Raw genomic sequence first — 12,715 nt, 5'->3', positions numbered from 1 at the left:
TACATTCTAGTCAAATGTTCACGTTACTACATCTACCACAAATACATTCTAGTCAAATGTTCACGTTACTACATCTACCACAAATACATTCTAGTCAAATGTTCACGTTACTACATCTACCACAAATACATTCTAGTCAAATGCTCACGTTACTACATCTACCACAAATACATTCTAGTCAAATGTTCACGTTACTACATCTACCACAAATACATTCTAGTCAAATGTTCACGTTACTACATCTACCACAAATACATTCTAGTCAAATGCTCACGTTACTACATCTACCACAAATACATTCTAGTCAAATGCTCACGTTACTACATCTATCACAAATACATTCTAGTCAAATGCTCACGTTACTACATCTACCACAAATACATTCTAGCCAAAGTGACAGCAATTGGTAAACAATAAATGACATGTTCCCTTTACAGCTCCATGGTTTGGTTTTTATTGACAGATTTGATCAATCTGACACATTGTTTTCACTGGTACATATTAAAATAGTTCTAAGCCTGATCAATCTGGCACATTGTTTTCACTGGTACATATTAAAATAGTTCTATGCCTGATCAATCTGACACATTGTTTTCACTGGTACATATTAAAATAGTTCTATGCCTGATCAATCTGACACATTGTTTTCACTGGTACATATTAAAATAGTTCTAAGCCTGATCAATCTGGCACATTGTTTTCACTGGTACATATTAAAATAGTTCTAAGCCTGAATGTTACACAGAAAATAAGGGGAGGTATATCCCCACAACAACTAGACAACAATCATACACACGGTTGACAATATCACAAGCAGGTAGTAGAGGGATAACATGAGGGCAATCAATGAACTCATTTATAAGACTTTCATGTCATCAGATGGATGTACATTCAAACACATACAACTAAGAGAAAGTCAATCAACCGTGAAGTACTTTCAGAGTGAACACAACCAACAGTCCAGTTCGCAACGTCAGCCAACCAATAAGAACTAACCCTTATGAAATACGAAACTGTACATAAAGCCATATCAAATAGTTCACAACGCACAAAGACTATCTACATTTCCTATTTTTACTATTTGCGACAACAAAAAATCTAGAGGTACAAAACCCAGGAGGCACGTGATGTATTTGTCGCCAGAGGCGACGATCTAAAACAAGTCATAAAGCAAGCTAATTTATCAGCTCATTAATCTCATTCAATGAGCTCACATCCTGTGGGACATGACTGACAACCTTTGGGTTAACATAATACAAACTTGAACGATTGTCGTCATACATCCACATCCTACAAACCTACAACCTATATTTATTTATTAGTCTCACATGTATTTATTAGTCTCACATGTATTTATTAGTCTCACATATGTATTTATTAGTCTCACATGTATTTATTAGTCTCACATGTATTTATTAGTCTCACATGTATTTATCAGTCTCACATGTATTTATCAGTCTCACATGTATTTATTAGTCTCACGTGTATTTATTAGTCTCACGTGTATTTATTAGTCTCACATGTATTTATTAGTCTCACATGTATTTATTAGTCTCACGTGTATTTATTAGTCTCACGTGTATTTATTAGTCTCACGTGTATTTATTAGTCTCACGTGTATTTATTAGTCTCACATGTATTTATCGGTCTCACATGTATTTATCGGTCTCACATGTATTTATTAGTCTCACGTGTATTTATTAGTCTCACATGTATTTATTAGTCTCACATGTATTTATCAGTCTCACATGTATTTATCAGTCTCACATGTATTTATTAGTGTAAGGTGATTACATTTGTTTCCTCCAAGTTTTGTGTGTGTGTGTGTGTGTGTGTGTGTGTTATTATTTCGTACCGTTTGTTTCTCAAGTCCTGTTGTAAAAAAAAAAGACAGAACAAACCATGGTGCAATGTATCTTGTCTCACTCTTCTTACATTCATTCTAACTTGATGCCCCACATTTCTAATGAAAATATGAAACCATATTTCAAGTGGCTACACATAGTACTAACCAGACATTGCTTCAATTCAACTCTTCAATGGGCCTACCAATAATTTAAAAAAGTATTCAGGTGTCCGTCGTTGACACCTAGATCAAGAATTTGTTTAAAACTGAAACAGAATAGAAGCAGAAAAACAACAAAGCAATGAACTGTGATTCCTGTACGAAATAGAACTCTCTGGAATATCTTTTGTTCAAGAAAAGATGTATGGTATGAATGTTCTTAGTGAAAGACAAGATCTAGTATATAGTAACGTTATAAGTCTACCCTGACATTAACTCAGTCACTACCCATGAAGACATCACTAAATGTTGAATTTTAACTACAACCCATAAGGCCTTATGAAGTGTATAAAACAGTTTATCTGATGTGTAGTGGTCCAATCAGCTATTTACTGATGACAGGAGACAAAAGTCACACACACACACACTTTAGATCTACATCTTTATCGCTTTAATTAAATCATAGCCTGAAGCTTTCTTTTAGAGAGAGAGAAACAAGGCTAAATATTGGCATGTTAGTTACTTCATCAGTTAATCATTCATTGAAGTAGCCTAAAAAGAAGGTAGACATATTGAAACAAATCAAACCTGGCTGTGGTTTTGTTCAATGTATAATCCTTACAAGGTGGAGTTTTGAAATACAACTGTAAGAGAACACGTTGGTCACACAACTCAACAGCAAGCACATCATTCACACGAGAGAGAAACTGTCCAATTAATGAAGATATTCACTGTCTATCACAAACACAGCTACATCTCTTCACCTACATCCCAATCCACTGGTCAGCGTGATGTTTGTAAACAATGGACTAACAGGTCTAGCACGTAACCGCACTTTATGGCCACGCCAATCCACACGCGAGCAGGTTGACTTCCGTAAACAGAACGTCTCCTGCTTTTTTTGTGGGGGCCCCCGTTAACACGCGGACAAGAACTATGAAGTGGGACGGGTAAGGTGCCTATGATGCCTAGTGTGATCCCCCCCCCCCCTTTTCCGGTTTAAACAGCCAACGAAGCCAGTGCATACAATACAAATAATAAAGAAAAAGTGTAGGAAATCCAAGAAAGGAGAAAAAAAAAAGCCAGTTACATAAAGTTTGTGTGTGAAGACTTAAGGCCGCAGGACCTGGTGAACGGTGACAGCGAAAGAGAGAGAGAGAGAGGAGACAGCCTACGTAAGATACAGGGGCGACCAACCAGATCGCAGGCTCGCCTTACTCAAGTACTCTATTGATCCCAGGTATCAGGGCTTTACTAATGGGCTTGCTGTTTTGTATGTGTGTGTGTGTGTGTGTGTGTGTACAACGACAGTCAAAATCTTTAGTAATGGATTTGTAACTTGGAAAAAAAAAAAATGTCCTACTTATGACATGACATTAATTCCCATGAAAACTCAAACATATTTTAGCTCTAGTTTGACAATACTTTTAGGAACGCTTTCGTCTGCCCCAACATGCCTGGGGTCCAGTTTTTTTTAATGTAACCAACAGGAAAGTATTTCAACAGAGATCGTCTGACTTTGGAGGATTGAAATCTTATCTCAATCCATCCAAAAGATCCCCAGACTGTAGTGTGCAGCAGAAAACAGGTTCAGCCTTTTTGGAAGGAAACATAACGTGTAAGTATGCCGGAGACAACCTAGATGATATCAAGGGAATGGAAATGTAAGTTCAAAGATAATCCACTATCATGGATTGGAAAGAACAAATATTTGTAAAGAAAAGGTTGTGCTCCCTTTTCCTACCAACCACGCTTCTTGCAAAGAGACACGGAGAGACAAAGAGACATACCTATACAACAGATAGCAAATAGACATATGCTGCATAAGTGATAAGTCTAATTCAGACAGACATACACTGCATAATGCCCGAATTCAAACAGACATAGATTACACAAAGTCCGAATTCAGCTATGGCATATACTATTACAAAGTGACACTACACCCTACAGCCAGGTTTGTTATAATGAGAGCCATACCAATGTACACTGCCCAGCTAGATGTTCACGTGACATGTGTCACACGGTTGTATTGATACTTTCTGTCACATGAACCCTCAACCGGAAAAGAACAACTCGAACTGTTTAGACACGAGTTCAACATTCAACAAAATCTCAGCAACACGTTTCAATAGTAGGATGAGAGTTTCGATAGACAACCTGAGACATACACAAGTCATTGCGACCTCGACATTCATGGGACTGAAACATTGGTAATGCCAGACCGGGTAAACTATCCGAAAGTATAAAAGAAGTCAATGAAGCGGTGAATGAAGTTGAAATCTTCTATCGAGTGCTTACACTTGGGATGGTGAAGATCCTTTACGTCCTCTTTGAACCTTTGTTTCTGCCTGCAAAACTACAAGGACATACAAATTGAAAAAGAAAAGTCTGAATTCTACAAATTGACACACGGTGGGCGGAACCAAGTCCTGTCAATCTAAAGACTGTTAGGCAATTCATCACTGACGTGAAGCTGATGTATTGGTGAAAGTTGATGTCGGTGGTTGACTTGTAGCACCCAACTGCTGGTAGCTAAACCGCTGCTGTAGGCGCATGACATCTGAATGTAAAACATAACTTGAATCACGTCTTTGTGAACACTACTAACTCTGTGACTTTGATTCCACTCTAGACACACATTGAACTTGAGGTGCAGTAGACGTAAGGAACCATTAGAAACATTGTGTATTTGGAACAGAATCTAAAGCACTACATAAACACGTCTTTTCACTCTGGCATTCTGAATACAATCCCGCTTGTCTTGCATCATTCCTTGCATAGCCAAGATTCAAGCGCCATAAAAACACACACACATAGTCCATAACAGTGAGGTACATCTACACTACAACCAACACACATGGTTGGTGCACCAAAGTCAAAGTTGACCATTTGAAAGCAGTCTTTTTGTTTTCCCTTCTATTGAGTTTGTATTGAAGTCCGTTGAAAGTTGAATGGCTGTGTGTGAGAGAGGGGCGGCATGATTAACAAAAGATAACAGTAAATTTAGAGATTTCTAAAGCCTAGCTTAGTACACAGACATTTGACTAAGGTGGACAAAGATTTGACAGTCACAGCGTCTCTATATACTTTATTACCATTCAGGAGGTACAATCAAGAGAGTACATCGTAATGATACTAACAAGGTTACAAAGACAATTTGTGTGGAAACACAAATTCAAAATCGGCCCCCGAAGTGGTCCACCCAGGCACGTAAAAAGTCAGGTTTCAATGTTTTCAGAAACAAATATCAGAATGAAATTCTGTCAAAGGCAAATGACAGAGAAGAATGGAGAAACAAGGTTGACCTTATGTGGTGCCCCAAATGCCCAACAGACCAAGAGATAGGTGAATGTGAATGAGAACTTAGATGTGAACCTGGCCTAACTGATTTCTTATCATGATCATCTAAAAGGGTCGATCTCTTATTTAAAGCCTCAAGAAAAAAAATTCCGTAGAAAAAAAACACACAAAAAGACTTTGGTTTAGTGTTCCATATATATATATATATATATATATATATATATATATATATATATATATATAAGATTTAATGCTGTAGTTCAGGCTTGAGATTAAAATGCAAAACTACTTATTAGTTGTTGTTTTAAATTATGTTCCACTTATATGTATACTAAATAAATTGCCTCTTCAAAAAAAAAAAAAGTAACATTTTTTGTGTGTAAATGTAGTAGTTGGTATGACAGAATTTAACTCAGCAATAGAATTGTAGAAAAATTATTTGTTTTTACAAAAAAATCTAAAACCGTTTGCATAAATGTGTAAAAAATATGGTTAATGGATATCTTTCTCACTAAATAGCCTCCCGTGTTTGTTACTATTAATAATGAATAGTTTAAAAAATGGTGTATTTTTAAGAAAAAAAACTGCATGCATAATTGATTTAAAAAAATAGATTATTCACTTTCAGAAAAGAAAAAAGTAGCCGTTGCATCAGAATTTTGAATGGTCTAAAATATTATGATGTCGGATTTTTACTATCTTTTCTAGTTTACGAGATCTAAACGGGATGGACAGACAGACCACAGAAAACTAATAGCGTCTTTTCCCCTTTAGGGGGCCGCTAACAAAAATGATTAGAGGACAAAAATAACCGAGAGATTATAATTTTTTTTCTACCTAAAACCAAGCCAATGAAGTGATTTCTTTGTTTAGAATCCTGCTTGCTATCTGAAGACAAGAAGAAAACAATACATACTTGTAAACTTAGAGACCCATCTATTTTCTCAGATGTTATCTGATGCTCCAAATAACACGATGTTATTTAACAGCTAGCTGCTTTTTTTTTTTTAACCTCTACTTATTTGTTTTTAGTGTATTCCTTATCAGACTTTTTTTCCTGTTAAATTACAAGTACGTGAAGAAATAACAAAAAAAAAAAAAAAAGAAATGGACCAAGTCAATACACCAAATATAGAGTACGCCTATATGACATGTGTCAACTGTCACGCACATGTCGCAAGCACCAGATAGAGTTCAAAAAGCGTCTCCGTAATTCTGTGCTGATACCATTGCTTAGACATGGCCACTATACAGCTGCCTACGGACAAAAGTCATACTCCTATTAGTTTTCTAACAAACGTTTAGTGCAGCAGTAGACAAACTAGAAACATTGAAACATTTGTCTTGGACTTATCTTGGACTTCATTTAATCAATCCTACACGTGGACAAAAATAAATGACCAGCAGTTGTGTTTTGTTTCATCAGAGAAATGGCATTTCAAAGAAAAGATCTCAGCAGTAGGCACAGATATGCAGCCATGTCTTAAAAGACACTAGGCACTGATATGCAATCATATATTACAATCCATAATTTCAGTAGGCATACATATGCAACCATGCCATACAAGTCATCATCACTGCGTTGAAGAAATTTAGCGAGAAGAAATGATATTTAAACTTCTCTTATCAAATTAACAAAAAAAATTGATCTACTGTATACTCTGCAGAACAGTCAAGGTCACTCAAAAGCTAATCAATATAAAGACAACAAAACACAAATCAAGGCGTCACAGTACATTTAAAACTCGAATCCAGGCAACCAAACAATTAAAACTAGTTCCCAGGGAGGTGAGCCAGAGGAGGAGGATCAAGTCTAGTGAGTCACTTTTAATCTTACTTCTGTTTGTTTGGACACAAAATTAACGGTGCGTGTCTGGATCAATGGGACCACGTGACGTCACTAGCAACGCTTACACCCCCTCCCTTTTTCCCCGAATAAGCCTATTTTTTTTTTTTACCCAGAGTCTTTCGTCAACCTTCCTTCGCGATCAGATCAATACATGCCCTCCCCCTGTCGACCTTCATGGTCCGAAGATAAAAACAACGAGTGGAGGTTATTTTTAGACGTGAGACGCTCTCAGGACGAGCAAACACCCACTGAATAGGAGAGGGTAGGGGAAGATGAGGAGGAGGGCAGAATGTAAAGTCTTTGTGTCATCCTTGGTTCTCAAGTTGTATCTTGGCCTGGGTTTCTTTTTGTTAGGCCCAATGGGAACCAATATATACTAGAACTGAATCGAACTATACAGATATCAATCATTTCATGTTAGCAGAGTTTGAATAGTTGAGTTTATTATCACAGCTTGGCAAACAATCAAAGATTTGTAGTTTGAAAGCGTTCTGTTTAATACCCAGCGGTTCGTGTCACGCTCAGATAAATAAATGTTGAATTTCATCTTGTAAACAATTTATTCAAAACTATAACAAATACTTTTTTTAAAAAAAGCTTTCTCTAATCATACTAAAAAATAAATAAAAAGCCTATGTAATCATACTAATGGGAAGAACCGCAAAAACCACTTCCACATCTCTCAACACTGCAAAGTTTGGTTCCATTTTTCTAAATAATACAAATTCAATTAATTACCACTAATGATTAACTAATAGGTAACTTTTGTTTAAAAATTTATATATTGTCATCGAATATGAGTAACTGCGAAATTTCAACTTTCTACCTTGTATTGCATTTTAATGTAAGCGTTGTCTTTTTACAAAGCTGATATCAACTCTGTCTGTCTGCCTATCTGGTAAAAAGTTTGAATGTGTTTTTCTCCCCTTTCCCATTCTCGGATGAAGTTGAAACTTTGCACAATTATTCATTGTACATGATAAGACACGAATCAATCAAAAACATTGACCAATTAGTTAATGAATCATTGGCGATTGATAATTTTGATATCGAAATGCTACTTAATGAGAGATGTGGAGGTATATATGGATTAGGTCCTCTTATTACGTTTTGACACGTTTTTTTTCCTCTCTCTCTCTCTCACCAGTCTAGAGCTGCTATTTGTATCATTCCCCCCCCCCCTTTTTATGTAATTTTTGTAGTAGGGAAATCATTTGTGAACATGGTGATTAAGACAACGAATCCTATACAAAGTTTTCCTTGTTATTTATTAATTACATACAGACTTTGATATAATCTGAACATCAACATACAGTAGTAGATATAATCTTTAAATAACATTTAATTATTTTATTTTGCTCTAGCTATCTGGAAAATCTTATCGACTAATTCCTACACAAGGCTTATCTCCCTTTAGCTTAGCGCGTTTTTTTTTAAACATATATTCTATATGAATATATAAATAATTATTTATGACTAAGTGGTAAAAGAGTTGGTCAATTCATGTTTTGTTAGGGGTAATGAATAATTGTGCTAAGTTTCAACTTGATCCGAGAATGGTCGACTCCCAGTTCGGCATAGGATCTCCTTGTTTGAGACCCGAACTCTATAACTGACTCATTAAGTCCGTCTTAGTTTTGTTGAGCCACTTTTAGTCTTGTCTTAATTTCGGCAGATGACTTTTATGTCTGGCATGCCTAAGTTGCTGTTGGGATGACGATTGTTGTCAAGTAGCTATATTTTTGTCTCAAGTCCACTATTTGTCCAAATAGAGAGACACAGAACTAGGACTATAACGTGGCAAGACTGAATTATAGAGACACATTGGAATTTATATAACAAGATACACTTTAAAAAGAGTAAAAATGTTAAGGATGTCAATAACAAAAACTCTCGAAAATTAACAAAGTCGAACGCTAAACTATTAGTTGATAGAACACTGTATAATGTACATGAGCAATGTCATACTAACAAATTAGAACACGCACGCACACAAAACCAACTTACTTTACTGATGACAATCTGTATTCCTGCCACTGCGAGTGTCAACAAAACAAAGCGACCCTACGTGCAAAATCTCCTATTAGGCTTTTGAGATTGTGTGTTTTTTTTTAAAACTTCGATAACAAGCAATATCACGTCAACGTGGGCTGTATCCAAACGAATTCTTAGTCACGATGATAACACAGCAACATACATGACGAATCGCACGTTACGTAACAATGGCCTGTTTGGTTCACTAACATTGGTCCCAATATTATTTTCTTGAAAAACTAGGAAACCTTTCTGGATTGTACTTTTCCTTTGATATTTTGAACATGAAACAAATTGCACACTGGGATAGTTATTAGCTCTTGTATTTTGAATGTTTACATTACATTTAGCCAAGGGACATAATGCCTGAATAAAAAAAACAACCTTTCTTGCGAGAAGTTTTCATTGAATTCGTCCCACAAATATCTTATGGGAGGAGTAGAGTTGTCGGCATTAGATAATCTGATTCAACAGATGCCCATGTAGTGATAGAGTCCTTTTAAAGGCAACTACTGAGGCCTGTGTAGTAGTACACGTTGGGATACAGTTCAGTTGAACACAATAATCCAGAACTACTCATGAATCAATGTAGGAATATAATGTCCCCCTAGTGGCTTGTACATAGGAGAGGCTTAGGCCCACTATTTACTAGACACTGGATGCACGTTTCAGAAGTCGAACACAATCATAGGAATTGAGTCAAGATTAAAAGGTAGATCACTCCAGTTACATGTTAAGAACAAAAATGTACAGGTGTTTTATGTCAGTGAGGAGGCCCGGTGGCTGAGTGGTAACCGAGGAGTCCATTAGATGGGGAAAAGTATAGGTGGTTGGTCGTTGTGCTGGCCACATGACACCATCGTTAACTGTGGGCACAGAAACAGATGACCTTTACATTATCTGCCTCAAAGATCGCAAGACATAAAAGGGGAACTCTTGGTTCTCATCATTCTTTTTAGAAACTCTGTACACTTGTATCCGTTTCTCTACCAGCAGCTTACACTCCAATGGCTGCTATCGTTGTGAGCCCACTAGTCCATGCTTCCAGTGAATCAGTTTCACGTTGACGTGTTTTCAAGTCATTAGAACAAAGCTGGGGACACAAGATTCTCATCGCATCCGTACAAAGAGTTTCATCTCAGTTTGATCATTGAACGATGAATGCACGCGAGCTGGGTTATATTCCAGACTTGAAACCAACCACAATATAAAGCCAAGTCGAAAGCTTGTCCTGCACATGATCACTTTCAATGGCTCAGAAAATAGTGTTCTCTTTTACATGAGAAGTAGAATCTATACTCCCCACCCCAATCTAATTAATTTTTTTTTACTTTGGCAGTCCTATGACGGAATGTCTGACAGATGTCTATATGACCGAAAGCCTACAGCGATCTTTACAATAATACCGCATTACAAGATGGTATTTTAAAAAATCCCATCTTGTTGACTTTGACATGAATAAAACATGAACTTTAAAGCAAAGCTTTAATCAAATAAAACCCTACGCACATAATTCTTTTGAAACCGCCTATCATTATGAGGGTCGGGAACTGTGGAAGACAGAATCAGTAATGACACAGTCCGCACGTGCAAACATGGACTCCACCCTGGAGTGTTGTAACGGAGGTACTTTCCAGACATCTGAATGGTACAGTTTACTGGCGACGAAACACACTAACAAAGACATCTGGTGACCTCATCCATCCGCAGTTAGGTGCACCCAGTGAACTGTGACAAGTGCTGCATTACACACGCCGGGTGAGATAATGACCCAATCAATCGATGGATCGGAAGTCCAAGTAAATTGTGTTGACAATGGAGTCACATCATTTCAGTTCAGGTGCACAGCGAAGATAGTAACAGCGCACGGGTGGGGGGGGGGGGGGAAGAGAAATGATAAAACTAAAAAAGATGGGGAAGAGGGGGGTGTGAAGATTTAAGAATGTTGAAAGAAGAAGAAGGAAAGCAACAGGATAGACAGATGAAAAGAGAAAGAGATGGATGTATGGTACTAAAGATAGACAGATGAAAAGAGAAAGAGATGGATGTATGGTACTAAAGATAGACAGATGAAAAGAGAAAGAGATGGGTGTATGGTACTAAAGATAGACAGATGAAAAGAGAAAGAGATGGATGTAAGGTACTAAAGATAGACAGATGAAAAGAGAAAGAGATGGATGTATGGTACTAAAGATAGACAGATGAAAAGAGAAAGAGATGGATGTATGGTACTAAAGATAGACAGATGAAAAGAGAAAGAGATGGATGTATGGTACTAAAGATAGACAGATGAAAAGAGAAAGAGATGGGTGTATGGTACTAAAGATAGACAGATGAAAAGAGAAAGAGATGGATGTATGGTACTAAAGATAGACAGATGAAAAGAGAAAGAGATGGATGTATGGTACTAAAGATAGACAGATGAAAAGAGAAAGAGATGGATGTATGGTACTAAAGATAGACAGATGAAAAGAGAAAGAGATGGATGTATGGTACTAAAGATAGACAGATGAAAAGAGAAAGAGATGGATGTATGGTACTAAAGATAGACAGATGAAAAGAGAAAGGGATGGGTGCATGGTACTAGAGATTTTAGTTCTAGAATCCCAGGACACCACCAAGAGCCAGTGCTAACAGTTCAGACACATTGAAAATAAGCTGTAATAACTGACTGATAAACATTTACATTACATTTATTCATTAAATCCTCATTGAAAAAGAAAAAGCTGCAATACAAAATTAAAGCTAGCACTTTTAATACAAATATAGATCTATACCTAGCTAGTATCTCCGCAAGCTTTATATCTAATTAAACATTTCAGGCCACCATGGCCAACAACGGAGCAGTAACGGGTGATAGGAAATCTGTTTCATCCTGTTTCCCCATTCTATCAGAATGTATTTCCTCCTATCCCAGGGGTCAAACAAAATAACTGGCACATAGTTTGATGTGTGATAAAACTTAAGAGATAAATAAACATGAACTTCTTATCTTCATATTTGTGCTGAAAAAAAAACGTGTCTATTTTTAGAATATTTTAGACTTCTGCCCCTTGCCCCCAATAAATGTTTGTAATCCCCTGTCTGTGTGTGTGGCTTGTACTTGACCCAAATAGTAAGCCATGTGCAGCCATATAGTAACAGTCTTACTTTATCTCTCAAATGCATACACCAGGACAAACACACAATTAACGTCCGCAGTATGCTACAAAATGGAACACGCTAGCTATAAAGATTAAATTGAACACTCTTACTGATATGAGAAAAAGGCATTTGTCATGAATGTAAGGGTAATGGGGGTCAATGTTGGATTCGGTATCAGTACCAATGTTCCAAAACAACCACTTAGAAGAGTCAGACCAAATATGGTATATGGGGGGGGGGTTGTCCTGCGTGATAGAGCGTGATGATCCGTGAGCAACTATTGTTAAAGAAGAAACTAAGAGGTAAAGGGAGGTTACCTGGACGAGAATTGAAGTCCAAACAGGTATCACAAGAGTTCACCTACTGACTGTACTATGTCATCT

The 12,715-nt window shown here is 36.9% G+C and overlaps 1 protein-coding gene across 6 annotated transcripts in view; it reads right to left on the bottom strand.

Moving 5' to 3' along the window:
* Window positions 1-12,715, bottom strand: part of LOC106057114 (dentin sialophosphoprotein-like) — an 86,649-nt gene that overhangs the window by 26,384 nt on the left and 47,550 nt on the right. The gene's annotated exons all lie outside the window — the stretch shown is intronic.

This window comes from Biomphalaria glabrata, chromosome 3 (assembly GCF_947242115.1).
Source record: "Biomphalaria glabrata chromosome 3, xgBioGlab47.1, whole genome shotgun sequence".
Taxonomy (NCBI): domain Eukaryota; kingdom Metazoa; phylum Mollusca; class Gastropoda; family Planorbidae; genus Biomphalaria; species Biomphalaria glabrata.
Note: the sequence above shows the minus strand (reverse complement) of the source record. Positions and strands in the feature narration are given on the sequence as shown.